At 39.4% G+C, this 15458-nt stretch overlaps 1 protein-coding gene across 1 annotated transcript in view; it reads left to right on the forward strand.

The window, feature by feature from the left end:
* Nucleotides 1-15458, forward strand: part of LOC133325976 (protein outspread) — a 78160-nt gene that overhangs the window by 16218 nt on the left and 46484 nt on the right. The window lies entirely within an intron of this gene.

A 15458-nucleotide genomic window follows, 5' to 3' on the forward strand; every position in this document is an offset into this window, starting at 1 on the left:
GTTCATAAACTATTGGGTGGTATTTCGAACATAAATTTGAGGAAAAGATACTATTTTGAGTATTATAATCGTGCTTGTAAATATTTTAAACATCAAAATAAGTCGTGGATAATACTTCGAACATAAATATAAGGCACGGATAATATTTCGAATATGAATTGGAATAAAGTAAGGCGTGGATAATATTTCTAACTTCCAAATAAGGCCTGGATAATATTTCGCACTCAAAAATACGGCATGGATAATTTCCAACATCAATTGGAGAGCATAAAAATAATGAGCGGATAACATTTCGAACATCGAAATAAGGCGTAGGTTATATTTTGAACATCAGAATAAGGTGTACCTAATAATTCGAACATCAAAATAAGTCGTGAGTCACATTTCGAACATCAAAATAAGGCGTGGATAATATTTAGAACATCGAAATGAGGTATAGATAAAATTTCGAACACCAAAATGAGGCATGGATAATATATCTAACATCGAAATGAGGTATAGATAATATTTCGAACATCAAAATAAGGCGTGAATATTATTTCGAACATCAAAATAAGGCGTGAATATTATTTCGAATATCGAAAAAGAAGAGGATTTTATTTCGAACATAAAAATAAGGCGTACATAATATTTCGAACATCAGAATTAGGTTATTTAATATTTCGAACATCAAAATAAGGCATAGATAATATTTCGAAAATCATAATAAGGCGTAAATAATTAAAAATAAAATTTCGAAAATTAAAATAAGGTGTAGATACAATTTCGAACATCATTTGGAAATAGTATCAACACCTGATACTATTTCCAAAATAATACTAATGAATGGTAATATTCCGAACATTATATCAAAAATTGGATAATATTTCGAACATTATGTCAAGAATGGGATAATATTCCGAACATTAATTAGATTTTCATATTTAAGTGTGTGAAATCTTTCGAATATATTAATTAGGTGTGGTTAATATTAAAAATAATCAAAATATATTTAGAACATAAAATCAAGTAAACAGGTCGTTAAGATCGAATGGGCCGAACTTTTTGTACCCTCCTCCACCTGTTATACCCTCACTTTTTTTAAAAATGTCGGCTTCAATATGTGAAGACTATATCATTGTAAATAGTCAGCTGATAGATTGTTTATGCCCTGAGAAAATTAAATACTTATTTGGAGACCCGTAGATAAGAAAACAAGGTTAGGTACTTCCACAAAACAAACCTTCAACGAACTAATAATAACCCCGCAAAAGCCTCAAACCACTGAAAATGTGCCGAAGCATGGACCGACCAACGTCGAGAACTTGGAATGCAAAATTTCAAGTGGTTTCAATTGTGTTGTGAAATTTAGCTAAAACATTCGAAATATTGACAAAAAATAGATATATATCGAAAAATTCCGAAAAATGTATTTTCACTCTCCAAGAACCTGAAATGCCAAATTACGGCCTCTTATGTTGGCAAATGCGGATTAAACCTTAATAATGCAAAAAATGAGACGGCATATTTATATGAAAGATATGTTAAATCATGTACCTATATCGAAATCCGGCTACGGCAAAAATGGACCTATAACGAAAAAAAATTAAAAATTATTTTCAACCTCCAAGAACCTGGAATGTCAAAATATAGACTCTTCTGTTGACAAATGCGGATTAAACCTTAATAACGCCGAAAATGGGAGGGCATCTATAGATGGGAGCTATGTAAATACATGGACCTATAACGAAAATTTTCGGAAAATATCTTTTTACCTTACAAGAAACTGGAATGTCGTATTACATCGACTTCTGTTGGAAAATGCTGCTATCGCTTTCAAAGTAACGAAAATAGTGCAGGACAGGGGCTTCACTAAGCTTATATTCAGGCTTCTTTAGTTTCGATGTGATTTTTCAACGAATTAATTCCGTCGGATTCATCCGGAAGATCCACAAGGTCAATTGTTGTGTTGTGTTTGGCTCATACGCATAGATCCACGGTACCATTGTGCGGGATTCAATAAGTAATCAGGCGACCATTTGATTCGGAGAGCTTTTTAAAAGCTACTATGTGGTTTCGGACTCACATGGTTTGACGATCTTAGAAACTTCTTTTGAAATACCGCAATCGTATTTTTCAAACTTTCATTGTTTCAAACTGTCTGGAATAAAAAAAATATTTAAAAAATCTTCGCATCTTTTGGCCTTGAAAAACATTCTTTAAAATATCATCGCTTCTATTGGGCCTTGAAAACCTCTTCTTTAGAAAATCTACGATTCTTTTGGCCCATTAAAAAATCTATTAATATTTAGGCCATTGAAAAATACTTGTAAATATCCATTACTATTTAGGGCTTTGAAGCATTTTTGGAGAAATATATAAAAACCCATGTTTTGACCGCCCCATTATCGGTATTTTTAGTATAGCCATCATATAAAATACTTCCACTCAATTCCTATATTTTGAAGTTCCTATGTCAATTTCCAAACCTGAGTGTCTGTATTACTCTCAGAGTATAAATAAATTACTAGCAGAAAATTTACAAAGACAAAGTGCCCATATAAAGGTTCCGACCGATTTAAGGGATTTAGAAGACACACTACATGGGGGATGGTATACAAATTTGTGCCCGTCTTAACGATATTTTTATTCTTATTCGAAAAATCAGTATTTATTAGAAGGCCCTCATGGTATTCTATATTAGCGAAGACTCCCATACAAAAAAATCATGAAAGTCTGATGTTAGACCCCCATTGTATTCTCTCTGATGAGCTCCACAATTCCTTCTCCTTCCACAGGTCTTCTAATGACCACATGCTACTACCACGTGTTTTATTCGACGTTATTCAACATACATACATCTTGTTCTTACAAAAATCACTACAGTTTTTCGTTTCGTTTTTTGTTAAAGGAACCCCCATATAATTTGTAAAATAACCCCTTAAAACAACAACAAGAACAAATGATCGCAATTTTGTTGCTCAAACAGAAAATTAAAAGCATTTTGATGTCCGGACCACAACCAAAACGAAAAATCCGAAACGAAACAAAAGGAATTCTGTAATAAGTTTAATCAATCAACATGATGTATGCTTTTAATAATCGAATTTAATTTGTTCAGCAAGCAATAACAGCAGCAACAACAGCAACTTCACAAAAATTTGACCACAACCAACAACAACAAAAACAACTACGGCTACGAAAATATTGTTTATTAAACGAAAACTGTGCCGCATGTGATTTCGCACTCGATTGTTACCAATTTTTTGTTGTTGCTGTTCGTTATTTCATATTCTTTTCGTTTTCATTGAGTTTTCAGTTTATTTTGGATCTGGAGCATAGTGTGGAGTTCAAGATGCTGCATCTGATGATGATGGCGATGCCAATGATGGTGCTTTGGTAATACCATAGTTGTGATATTATTACCACCATCACAATTTGTTGCCTTAGGCCATCAATATTATCAACCAGAACAACAATTTAATGCGTGCAGCTTGTTTATGAATATCAACAGACACAGACCCTGGCAATATGTGACCCTCAGACAACCGGCACACAGCTGCAACACACTATTGTTACGGCTCTGATCATAAGTGGCCAGACAGTTTTTGTTTCGCCTTTACTCTGCAACACAAAAAAACAACTCTCGTGGAGATTGAGTACCTCAAAAATGTATGATGTAGCCTTCTGCCCTTCCTTCCTTCCTTCTACTGTAGTTCATAAGAATTTGTACTTTAATTGTGACCTTGAAAACAACTTTGTCGTTCTTGTTGTTGTTGTCGTTGTTTTGGACAAACCTCTTCTTTTTCCTTTCATTTTCTTTAGTACGCAGTTTGGTGTGGTAGAGATTTTAAAATGGGAAAAACATCGCCTTGAAAAAATGTTTAAGAAATCCACGCCTTTGATAGGTCCTTGGAAAAATATTTCTAAGAAATCCACGTCTCTGATAGGTCCTTGGAAAAATATTTCTAAGAAATCCACGCCTCTGATAGGTCATTGGAAAAATATTTCTAAGAAATCCACGCCTCTGATAGGTCCTTGAAAAAATATTTCTAAGAAATCCACGCCTCTGATAGGCCCATGAAAAAATATTTCTAAGAAATCCACGCCTCTGATAGGTCCATGAAAAAATATTTCTAAGAAATCCACGCCTCTGTGGGTCCTCGAAAAAATATGTTTAAGAAATCCACGCCTCTGATAGGTTTTTGAAAAAATATGTTTAAGAAATCCACGCCTCTGATAGGTTTTTGAAAAAATATGTTTAAGAAATCCACGCCTCTGATAGGTTTTTGAAAAAATATTATTTAAAAAATCCACGCCTATAGTAGGTACTCGAGAAAAAATCGAAAAGAACGGTTGTCCCATAAGCCGAGCTTAAAAAAGATTTTCAAGCGCATCGGTCTTGTGCGCATCTCCTACAGTTTGAAAGACCACGTTCCAAGATTTTGTTTTCTACTATCTTTCCATCTAATACGTGGCCTTCCCCTTCTACGGGAACCATCAGTAGGCTCACTTTTATATGCCTTTTGAGCCGGGGCATTCTCATTCATTCGCACAACATGGCCTAGCCACCGTAGTCGCTGCAGCTTAATACGACTGACTGATCGTCGACGCAGATCGGCCCGTAGATCTTTCGGAGAATTTTTCTTTCAAACACCCCAAGAGCTGCCTCATCTGCTTGCGCAATTACCCATGCTTCAGATCCATATAACAGCACGGGTAGTATCAGCGTTTTGTAAAGTGGGAGTTTGGTCTGGCGGGAGGTGGCCTTGTTTCTAAACTGCTTACTTAGACCATAGTAGCATCTGTTGGCCATCACAATCTAACGGATAGGGCTGTCGAATGCGACTTTATAGTCGACGAATAGGTGGTATGTGACGATGTGTTTTCGTGGGTCATGCACCTGCTGATGCATGATCCTGACCATCATCTGACCACCATTCTTGAATAGTTCGGCTGGTAACCCATCGGCTCCTTAAGCTTTATTATTCATGAGCCGATTAATTGCTTTCATGACTTCATCTTGGCTATGTCGTATACACTCTATACCATCATCTCTTATTGGTTCTGGGGTATCTTCTTCACCGCCTCTATTTGATACCAGAAGCTTTTCAAAATGATCCCTCCAGATCATCAACCCACTGTATGTATATGTCGCCATGTTTCCTTCTCCATATCTACAGGAGGATGTGCCTGCACCAAAACCTTCGGTTTGGTGTTTTACTTGTTGGTAAAATTTCCGGACTTCATTCTGACTCCTGTACATCTCGTTTTGCTCGCGCTCCCGTTTTTCTCGTTCTTTCTTTTTTCTGCAAAAACACGTTTCTCCTCTCTCCTTTTCTCCCGATAATTCTCCATCACATTACGTGTTGCTACTGTCTGCAGGGTTGCCCTATACGCCGCGTTTTCCACATCAGTAGCATTACGACACCCCTGATCGTACCATGGGTTTCTTGGTGCCCATGTGTTGCTTTTGCTGCAATTTGTAGGGAGTGGGCAATTCTTTGCCATTGTGCTTCTATAATATTGTCGGGACAAGAAGTGCTTTCGTCAAGCAGGTGGAAAAGTTGAGCGGAGTAGGTCTCGGCTACCTGTTGTGTTTGCAGCTTTTCGACGTCAAGTTTCCGTGTTGCGATAGATCGCACCTTTGCTGCAACATTAAGACGAGTGTGAAACTTGGCTGCTACCAAGGACCACTACCTTGGTCCGAATCGATATTCGCTCCTCGGATCAATCGAACATCTAATACACTGGATGGATGACTTCCGTCTATCACAACATGATCTATTTGATTTCTCGTTGCATGATCAGGAAAAATCCAGGTGGCCTTGAGTATTTCCAGATGCTTGAATCTGGTGCTGCCATGTTTTTTGCTGCCGCGAAGTCAATCAACCTCATGCCGTTGTCGGATGTTTCTTCATGAAGGCTGAATTTTCCGACGGTGGGGCCAAAGATATTTTCCCTTCCGATTTTGGCATTAAAATTTCCTAGCATAATGGCCAGGGCAACGGTCATATGGCGCTCGTAAAATATGTCTTTGGTCTGCTCATCTTTGTCTTCGGTCGGAGCATGGGCGCAAATACGACTGATGTAGAAGAACTTCGCTTTTATACGGATTATTGCAATTCGCTCATCTATTGAATTGAATCTGGAGACGAGGTATTTTATTATCCTGTTAACCATAAAACCGCAGCCAAATTCATGTCTCGTTTCATGACAGCTATAATACAGGGCGTAATCGTCTGATTTACGTACGCCTGTCCCTTTCCATCACATTTCCTGTAAGGCAATAATATCGCCTTTGTACTTCTTAAGCACATCCGCCAAAGCGAAAACTGTTCCTGTTCTAACAACGTGCGCACATTCCAAGCGCAGATTCGCAGACCGTGGTCCTTTATACGTTTGCGGTGGTCGTCAATATTAGGGGGGTTTGGTATTCTTCTTCTTAGCTTTTTCATAGTAGGTTGGATTTTCCGAATGTGGGCAACTATAGTCCTTATGGGTGAACTCGCGGCACATATTAGCTCACTATTTTAACGGGTGATGAAAATAGCTACCACAGGTGAAACCTCGTGGAGGTCAGTGTCCACAATTGAGATGAAGGACGGACCAAGATAAGCCTGGACTTCGCACTGTTAAAGCCAATCAGAGCAATTGCTTGGTATCTATCATCCCCTACGCCTGGAAAAAATATTATTAAAAAAAATCCACGCCTTTGATAGGTCCTTGGAAAAATTATTGTTAATAAATCGACGCCTAATGGAATCCTTGAACAAATTATTTTTAGTAGGTCTTGGAAACAATTATTTTTAGTAGGCCCTGGAAAAAAATTACTTTTATAAAATCCACGCCTATAGTAGGCCCTGGAAAAAAATATTTTTTATAAAATCTACGCCTATAGTAGGCCCTGGAAAAAAATTATTTTTTTTATAAAATCCACGCCTATAGTAGGCCCTGGAAAAAAATTATTTTTTATAAAATCCACGCCTATAGTAGGCCCTGGAAAAAAATTATTTTCTTATAAAATCAACGCCTACAGTAGGCCCTGGAAAAAAATTATTTTTTATAAAATCCACGCCTATAGTAGGCGCTGGAACAAATTATTTTTATAAAATCCACGTCTATAGTAGGTCCTGGAAAAAATAGTTTAAAAAAAATCCACGCCTATAATAGGCCCTTGAAAAAATATTTTTACAAAATAATTTTCTTAACTCTTTAACATCCTTGCCGTGGGAATGTATCGATTTTAGTTATGACCTTCTTCTACTGCCGTTCTGAGTTTTATTTTCTAAGTCTAAAACGGAACACAGTTCTGCCAATAATTATCTTTAAATGTCAATTTAATAATAATAAAGGCCAGGAGGGTTCTTAAAACAAAAATATTCTCATGTCTTGTCTTGTGTGAATACGATTCTTAAACTAGGCTACAAGGAGGCTGATGAAGATGCATGTGGATGTGGGGACCCCTTCACATGAAGATGCAAGCTGTTGCCCTCCAACATTATTCAAATCTGAACGAACGACGAACACTTCACAGAGGGGATAAATGTAGATGTGGTGGTGGTGACGGCGGCCATTGACAATTGACATTGATCAAAGATGACAGCATAGAACAGACACATAGTCGAGTAAGCCAGCCAACAACTGGTCCACCAGCAAGCTAGTCAGCCCAACAGTTGTCGGTCTCTCTGTATGGATGAATGTTTGAGTGTGTATGTGTTGCCCAACCATGCCATGAAGATGATGCACTTCTTAATTGGTACAAAATGATGATCATTATGAGACGACGACTAGTCCAAACTTGTATTAATAATATTCAATACCGAACCGACCGACAAACAAACTATACTTCAAACAGCCAGTCCCAACCAAATGATAGGCAGCCAAGCAGGCAAACCAACAACAAAAATGAAACTTTTATTATAATCAAGATGATATTAATTAAAAATAATTAAAGACATGCAAACTACAAGCAGGTCAACCAACATGTTTTGGATTTTTGTAGTATGAGAACTAAATGGAAAACTGAAATTAACAAGAAAATTTATGAAGATTGGGCATTGAAATAAGTGTAATTTGATTTTTATAGGAGAGCAAAAGAACAAAAAATTCCCACCAAAAATTAAAAAAATAATATGTGAAATATGGGCAAAGTTTGGGAGACCTTTTAAAAATATATTTTGAAGATCTGTCTAAGCGTGGATTTTTGAAAAATATATTTTAGGAACAATCCAAAACTGAGTTTTTATACCCTACACAACAATTTTGTCAGGGTATTATAGCTTTGTAACGCCGCGAAATATTGGTTCTAGACCCACCTTTAAGTATACCGATAGTCATATCTCGACTAACTGAGTCGATCTAGACATGTTTGTCCGTCCGTCCGTCTGTCCATTACAATTTGTAAACACCACACAGGCCACAGTTTTGGACCAATCTTCACGAAATTTTGCATGTAGGATGGGTTCGGCCCAGTGAAGACCCCTATTGTTTTTGGTAAAGATCGGTTAATACTTAGGGGATAAAATGGACCAAATACTTAATTTTTGTCTGATTTTCCGGTCGCTCCAGAGGCCGCAATTATGACCCAAAAATCTCGAATTTTTACATGGAGAAGGGGATTGGGCCAAGGAATAAGCATGCCTGTTGGACCCTGACTTTTGTATGAAAACCGTAAAATTTGTATTCTATGGCGAATATATTTACTCCTGAAGGACATATACCCGAGAAGTTGATAGTATATCCAAGAGGCGTGGTTGACCTTTAAATTGATACCAATTATATAGTTGTATGTACTTGAATGTGGGAGCTATACGTAAATATTTGAAGGTGTTTATGTGCTATGACTACTATTACCCCACTAGAGGGCGGAAATGTCGCGCTGATCACTTTGAAATTTTACATAAAATTCTGGTTATGGTCAATGACGATGTCTATAATTTTCGGTGATGTTGATATGGTGTTTAGGGTGCAATAAACCTAAATCTTTATTTTTGTCAGATTTTCTGGTCGCTCTAGAGGCCTTTATTATATGCAGAACATCACATATTTTACAGGTGAAGGGATCTGAACATTTACTTAGAACGGCGATCTTAGATGACGATCGGTCAATATTCCGAGGTCAACTCAACCACAACCTAAAGTGACCACAGTTTTATTTTATGGATTAAATATTCACCTCGGGAAGCTGTTGATTTAGAGAGTGCAAATATTGCGATATTTTGCCCAGGCGCAGAGTGTAGAACCGTAGAAATAGTTTGGTGGTAGCTGTGTAGGGTTTCATATGGTCGGCCCTGTCCGACTATACAGCTCCGCTCACTGTTTTAAAATAGTTTTAAAAGTCATGTCATCGTATTAAAACAATTCTTACTTGTCATCCTAGCCCATTGTTAAAAAATTAAAAAAATCGGACCCGTATCATTTGAATTTTGAAAGTGAAAATTCTGATTAAAAATATATATCTCGAAAAAAATCACCGACTGTCACATGCCAACGACCCACAATTTTGAAAGTGAATTGATTTGCCCTGCTAAGGCAGAGAGATGGCACCATGCCCAAGTGTGTTTCTGCCATATTTTACAATAAAAACGACAACGATTTGGGCTTATCAGAAAGCAAAATCAGCATCAGCTAATCTGCAAATTGCCATAAAATACACATTTAATGGCTCATCGAAATTGATAATTAGCATTTCAAATTATATCGTAGACAAATAAAAACAGAATTAATTACAAATTCTAAATAACAAATCATCTTATATAATGGTGTGGACTATGGAACACAAAAAGCTATGAAGAAGAGGCTGTCGAATGAGAGTGAAACCTTTCTTAGCATAATCTTATTAATATTTCATATTTTTTTTAATTATGCAAAAAGATATAAGATATTGTTAGGGGAAGATGAGGGTAGAAGTAAAAACAACCACGCCTGTTATAGGTCTTGAAAAAATATTATTTAAAAAGTCCACCCCTTATATACTTACTTAGCTGGCTTGTGACAGAACTTTCGTTCCATAAGCCGAGCTTAGAAAAGATTTCTAGGCGCATCGGTCTTTTTCGCAGTTTTTCCAATTTGAAAGACCATTTTCGGCAATGTTGTTTTCGATTTGATCTTTCCATCGTATTCTTGGCCTTCCCCTTCTGCGTGAACCATCAGCTGGTTCGCTTTTATATGCCTTCTGGTCTGGGGCATCTTCATCCATTCTCATAACATGACCTAGCCAACGTAGTCGCTGCAGCTCAATACGTCTAACAATGTCGATGTCCGAGAATAGCTGGTACAACTCATGGTTTATTCGACTGCGATATTTACCGTCAACGCAGATCGGTCCATGGGTGGCGTAGGGGATGATAGATACCAAGCAACGGCTTTGATTGGCTTTAACATGGCGAAGCCCAGGCTTATCTTGGTCCCTCTTTCATCTCAATTGTGGACACTGACCTCCCTGCGGTGCCACCTGGGGAGCTATTCTCATCACCCGATGAAATAGTGAGCTAATATGTGCCGCGAGTTCACCCATAAGAACTATAAAAAAATGGGTTGAGGCGTCGGGTTAGTTGCCCACTCTCGGAAAACCCAACCTACTATGAAAAAGCAAAAAAAAGAAAACCAAACCCCCATAATGTTGACGACCCCCGCAAACGTATAAAGGACCACGATCTGCGAATCTGCACTTGGAATGTGCGCACGCTATACAGAACAGGGGCAGTCTTCGCTTTGGCGGATATACTTAAGAAGTACAAAGCCGATATTATTGCCTTACAGGAAATGCGATGGAAAGGGACAGGCGTAAGTAAATCAGACGATTACGCCCTGTATTATAGCTGCCATGAAACGAGACATGAATTTGGCTGCGGATTTATGGTTAACAGGAGAATAAAAGACCTTGTCTCCAGATTCACTCCACTAGATGAGCGAATTGCTATAATCCGTATAAAAGCGAAGTTCTTTTACATCAGTCTAATTTGCGCCCATGCTCCGACCGAAGATAAAGATGAACAGACCAAAGATATATTTTATGAGCGCCTAGAAACAGCATATGACCGTTGCCCTGGCCATGACATTAAAATTCTGCTAGGAGATTTTAATGCAAAAATCGGAAGGGAAAATATCTTTGGCCCCACCGTCGGAAAATTCAGCCTTCATGAAGAAACTTCCGACAACGGCATGAGGTTGATTGACTTCGCGGCAGCAAAAAACATGGTAGTTAGCAGCACCAGATTCAAGCATCTCGATATACACAAGGCCACCTGGATTTCTCCTGATCAAGTAACGAGAAATCAAATTGATCATGTTGTGATAGACGGAAGGCATGCATCCAGTGTGTTAGACGTCCGATCGATCCGAGGAGCGAATATCGATTCGGACCATTACCTTGTGGCAGCCAAGGTACGCACCCGTCTAAATGTTGCAGCAAAGGTGCGATCTAATACAACACGGAAACTCGACGTCGAAAAGCTGCAAACACAACAGGTAGCCGAGGCCTACTCCGCTCAACTTACCCATCTGCTTGAAGAAAGCACTTCTTGTCCCGATAATAGTATAGAAACACAATGGCAAAGAATTGCCCACTCCCTACAAACTGCAGCAAAAAGAACAATTGGGTACCAAAAACCACCACCAAGAAACCCATGGTACGATCAGGAGTGTCGTAATGCTACTGATGTGAAAAACGCAGCGTATAGGGCAACCCTGCAGACAGTAGCAACACGTAACGTGATGGAGAATTATCGGGAGAAAAGGAGAGAGGAGAAACGTGTTTTCAGAAAAAAGAAGAAAGAACAAGAAAAACGTGAGCGTGAGCAAATCGAGATGTACAGGAGTCAGAATGAAGTCCGGAAATTTTACCAACGAGTAAAACACCAAACCGAAGGCTTTGGTGCAGGCACATCCTCCTGTAGAGATGAAGAAGGAAACCTGGTGACAGATACAGACAGCGTGTTGAGGATCTGGAAGGAGCATTTCGAAAAGCTACTAGTATCAAATAGTGGCGATGAAGAAGATACCCCAGAACCAATAGGAGATGATGGTATAGAGTGTATACCACCTAGCCAAGATGAGGTCATAAAAGCAATTAATCGGCTCAAGAACAACAAAGCAGCAGGAGCCGATGGGTTACCAGCCGAACTATTCAAGACTGGTGGCCAGATGCTGGTCAGGAGCATGCACCAGCTGATTAACACAATTTGGCTAGATGAATGCATGCCCAATGATTGGAACCTCAGCATCCTGTGTCCCGTACACAAAAAAGGAGACAAGACGATATGTGCCAACTATAGAGGAATAAGTCTCCTTCCCATCGCATATAAAGTGCTATCCAGTGTGCTGTGTGAACGATTGAAGCCAATGGTCAATGACATCATCGGACCATACCAATGCGGCTTCAGACCTGGCAAATCGACCATTGACCAGATTTTCACTCTGCGCCAAATCCTGGAAAAGACCCACGAAAAACACATCGACACATATCACCTATTTGTCGACTATAAAGCCGCATTCGACAGCCCTATCCGTTCAGAGGTGTTTAAAGCCATGTCTGCGTTCGGCATTCCTGCAAAATTAATACGGCTATGCAGGATAACTTTAAGTGGCACAAGGTCAGCCGTTAAAGTAGGAAAGGACCTATCGGAGCCCTTCAATACCGAACGAGGATTCAGACAAGGTGACAGTTTGTCGTGTGATCTTTTTAACATCCTACTGGAAAAGGTCATACGAGACGCAAAGGTGAACAGAAATGGCACTCTGTACACCAAACAACACCAGTTACTCGCCTACGCCGATGACATCGATATAATTGGTCGAACATTGCGAGCGGTAACAGCCACCTTTGAACAAATTGAAAAGGAGTCTGCCAAAGTGGGTCTGGCAGTAAACGGCGAGAAGACCAAGCTGATGGTATCAACGCGCAAGACGCCCAGTAGACTCGGACCAACTGTGGAACTTGAGAACTACAGCTTCGAGGTAGTTAAAGACTTTATATACCTTGGTACCCCCATAAATAAAACGAATAATATCAGTTTTGAAATTCGGAGAAGGATTGTGATGGCCAACAGATGCTACTATGGTCTAAGTAAGCAGTTTAGAAACAAGGCCACCTCTCGCCAGACCAAACTCACACTTTACAAGACGCTGATACTACCCGTGCTATTATATGGATCAGAAGCATGGGTACTTGCGCAAGCAGATGAGGCAGCGCTTGGGGTGTTTGAGAGAAAAATTCTCCGAAAGATCTACGGGCCGATCTGCGTCGACGGTGAATATCGGCGTCGAATGAACCACGAGCTCTACAATTTATACGCAGACATCGACATAGTCAGTCGTATTGAGCTGCAGCGACTACGGTGGCTAGGCCATGTTGTGCGGATGAATGAAGATGCCCCAGCTCAAAAGGCATATAAAAATGAGCCTACGGATGGTTCCCGTAGAAGGGGAAGGCCACGAATTAGATGGAAAGACCAAGTAGAAAACAACATCTTGGAACGTGGTCTTCCAAATTGGTGGACTTGCGCACAAGACCGACGCGCTTGGAAATCTTTTTTAAGCTCGGCTTATGGAACAACCGTTCTGTAACAAGCCAGCTAAGTAAGTAAGCAGATCGGTCCATAGATCTTTCGGAGAATTTTTCTCTCAAACACTCCAAGAGCTGCCTCATCTGTTTGCGTAAGTACCCATGCTTCAGATCCATATAACAGCATGGGTAGTATCAGCGTCTTGTAGAGTGTGAGTTTGGTCTGGCGGAAGGTGGCCTTGCTTTTGAGTTGTTTACTCAGACGATAGTAACATCTGTTGGCCAACACTATCCTTCTCCGAATTTCAAAACTGATGTCATTCGTTTTGTTTATGGCGGTACCAAGGTATATAAAATCTTTGACTACGTCGAAGCTGTACTTCTCAAGTTCCACAGTTGGTCCGAGTCTACTGGACGTCTTGCGCGTTGATACCATCAGCTTGGTTTTCTCACCGTTTACTGCCATACCCACTTTGGCAGACTCCTTCTCAATTTGTTCAAAGGTGGATGTTACCGCTCTCAATGTTCGACCCATTATGTCGATGTCATCGGCGTAGGCGAGTAACATGTGTTGTTTGGTGTAGTCTGCCATTTCTGTTCACTTTTGCCTCTCGTATGACCTTTTCCAGCAGGATGTTAAAAAGATCACACGACAAACTAGCACCTTGTCTAAATCATCGTTCCTTATTAAAGGGCTCCTGCATAGCCGAATTAATTTTGCAGAAATGCCAAACGCAGACATGGCTTTAAACACCTCTGAACGAATAGGGCTGTCGAATGCGGCTTTAAAGTCGACGAATAGGTGGAATGTGTCGATGTGTTTTTCGTGGGGGTTTTCCAGGATTTGGCGCAGAGTGAAAATCTGGTCAATGGTGGATTTGCCAGGTCTGAAGCCGCATTGGTATGGTCCAGTAATGTCATTGACCATTGACCGCTGGATAGCATTTTATATTCGTTGGGAAGGAGACATATTCCTCTATAGTTGGCACATATCGTACTTATCAGCTGGTGCATACTCCTTACCAGCATCTGACCGCCAGTCTTGAATAGTTCGGCTTGTAACCCATCGGCACCTGCTGCTTTATTATTCTTCAGCCGATTGATTGCTATTCTGACTTCATTTTGGCTAGGTGGTATGCACTCTATACCGTCATCTATTAGTTGTTCTGGGGTATCCACTTCACTGCTACTATTTGGTACCAGAAGTTTTTCGAAGTGCTCCTTCCAGATCCTCAGCACACTGTCTGTGTGTAGGACGATGTGCCTGCACCAAAGCGTTCGGTTTGGTGTTTTACCCGTTGGTAGAATTTTCGTACTTCATTCTGACTCCTGTACATCTCGATTTGCTCATAGGCCTTGAAAAAATCTTCTTTCAAAAGTACACGCCTTGTCTTAGGCCTTGAAAAAATCTTCTTTCAAAAGTACACGCCTTGTCTTAGGCCTTGAAAAAATCTTCTTTCAAAAGTACACGCCTTGTCTTAGGCCTTGAAAAAATTTTCTTTCAAAAGTACACGCCTTGTCTTAGGCATTGAAAAAATCTTCTTTCAAAAGTACACGCCTTGTCTTAGGCCTTGAAAAAATCTTCTTTAAAAAATTCACGCCTGTTATAGGCCTTGAAAAAATCTTCTTTCAAAAGTACACGCCTTGTCTTAGGCCTTGAAAAAATCTTCTTTCAAAAGTACACGCCTTGTCTTAGGCCTTGAAAAAATCTTCTTTAAAATATCCACGCCTTATATAGGCCTTGAAAAAATGTTCTTTAAAAAATCCACGTCTTATATAGGCCTTGAAAAAATATTCTTTAAGAAGGCAACGCCTTATATAGGCCTTGAAAAAATATTCTTTAAGAAGGCAAGTCCACGCCTTATATAGGCCTTAAAAACATATTCTTTAAAAAATCCACGCCTTGTGTGAGACTTTGAAAAAAATATTATTTAAAAAATATACGCCTTGAAAAAATATTCTTTAAAAAATC

Source organism: Musca vetustissima, unplaced genomic scaffold, assembly GCF_032173495.1.
Source record: "Musca vetustissima isolate MV318-11 ecotype Yass unplaced genomic scaffold, APGP_CSIRO_Mvet_v1 utg18653, whole genome shotgun sequence".
Taxonomy (NCBI): domain Eukaryota; kingdom Metazoa; phylum Arthropoda; class Insecta; order Diptera; family Muscidae; genus Musca; species Musca vetustissima.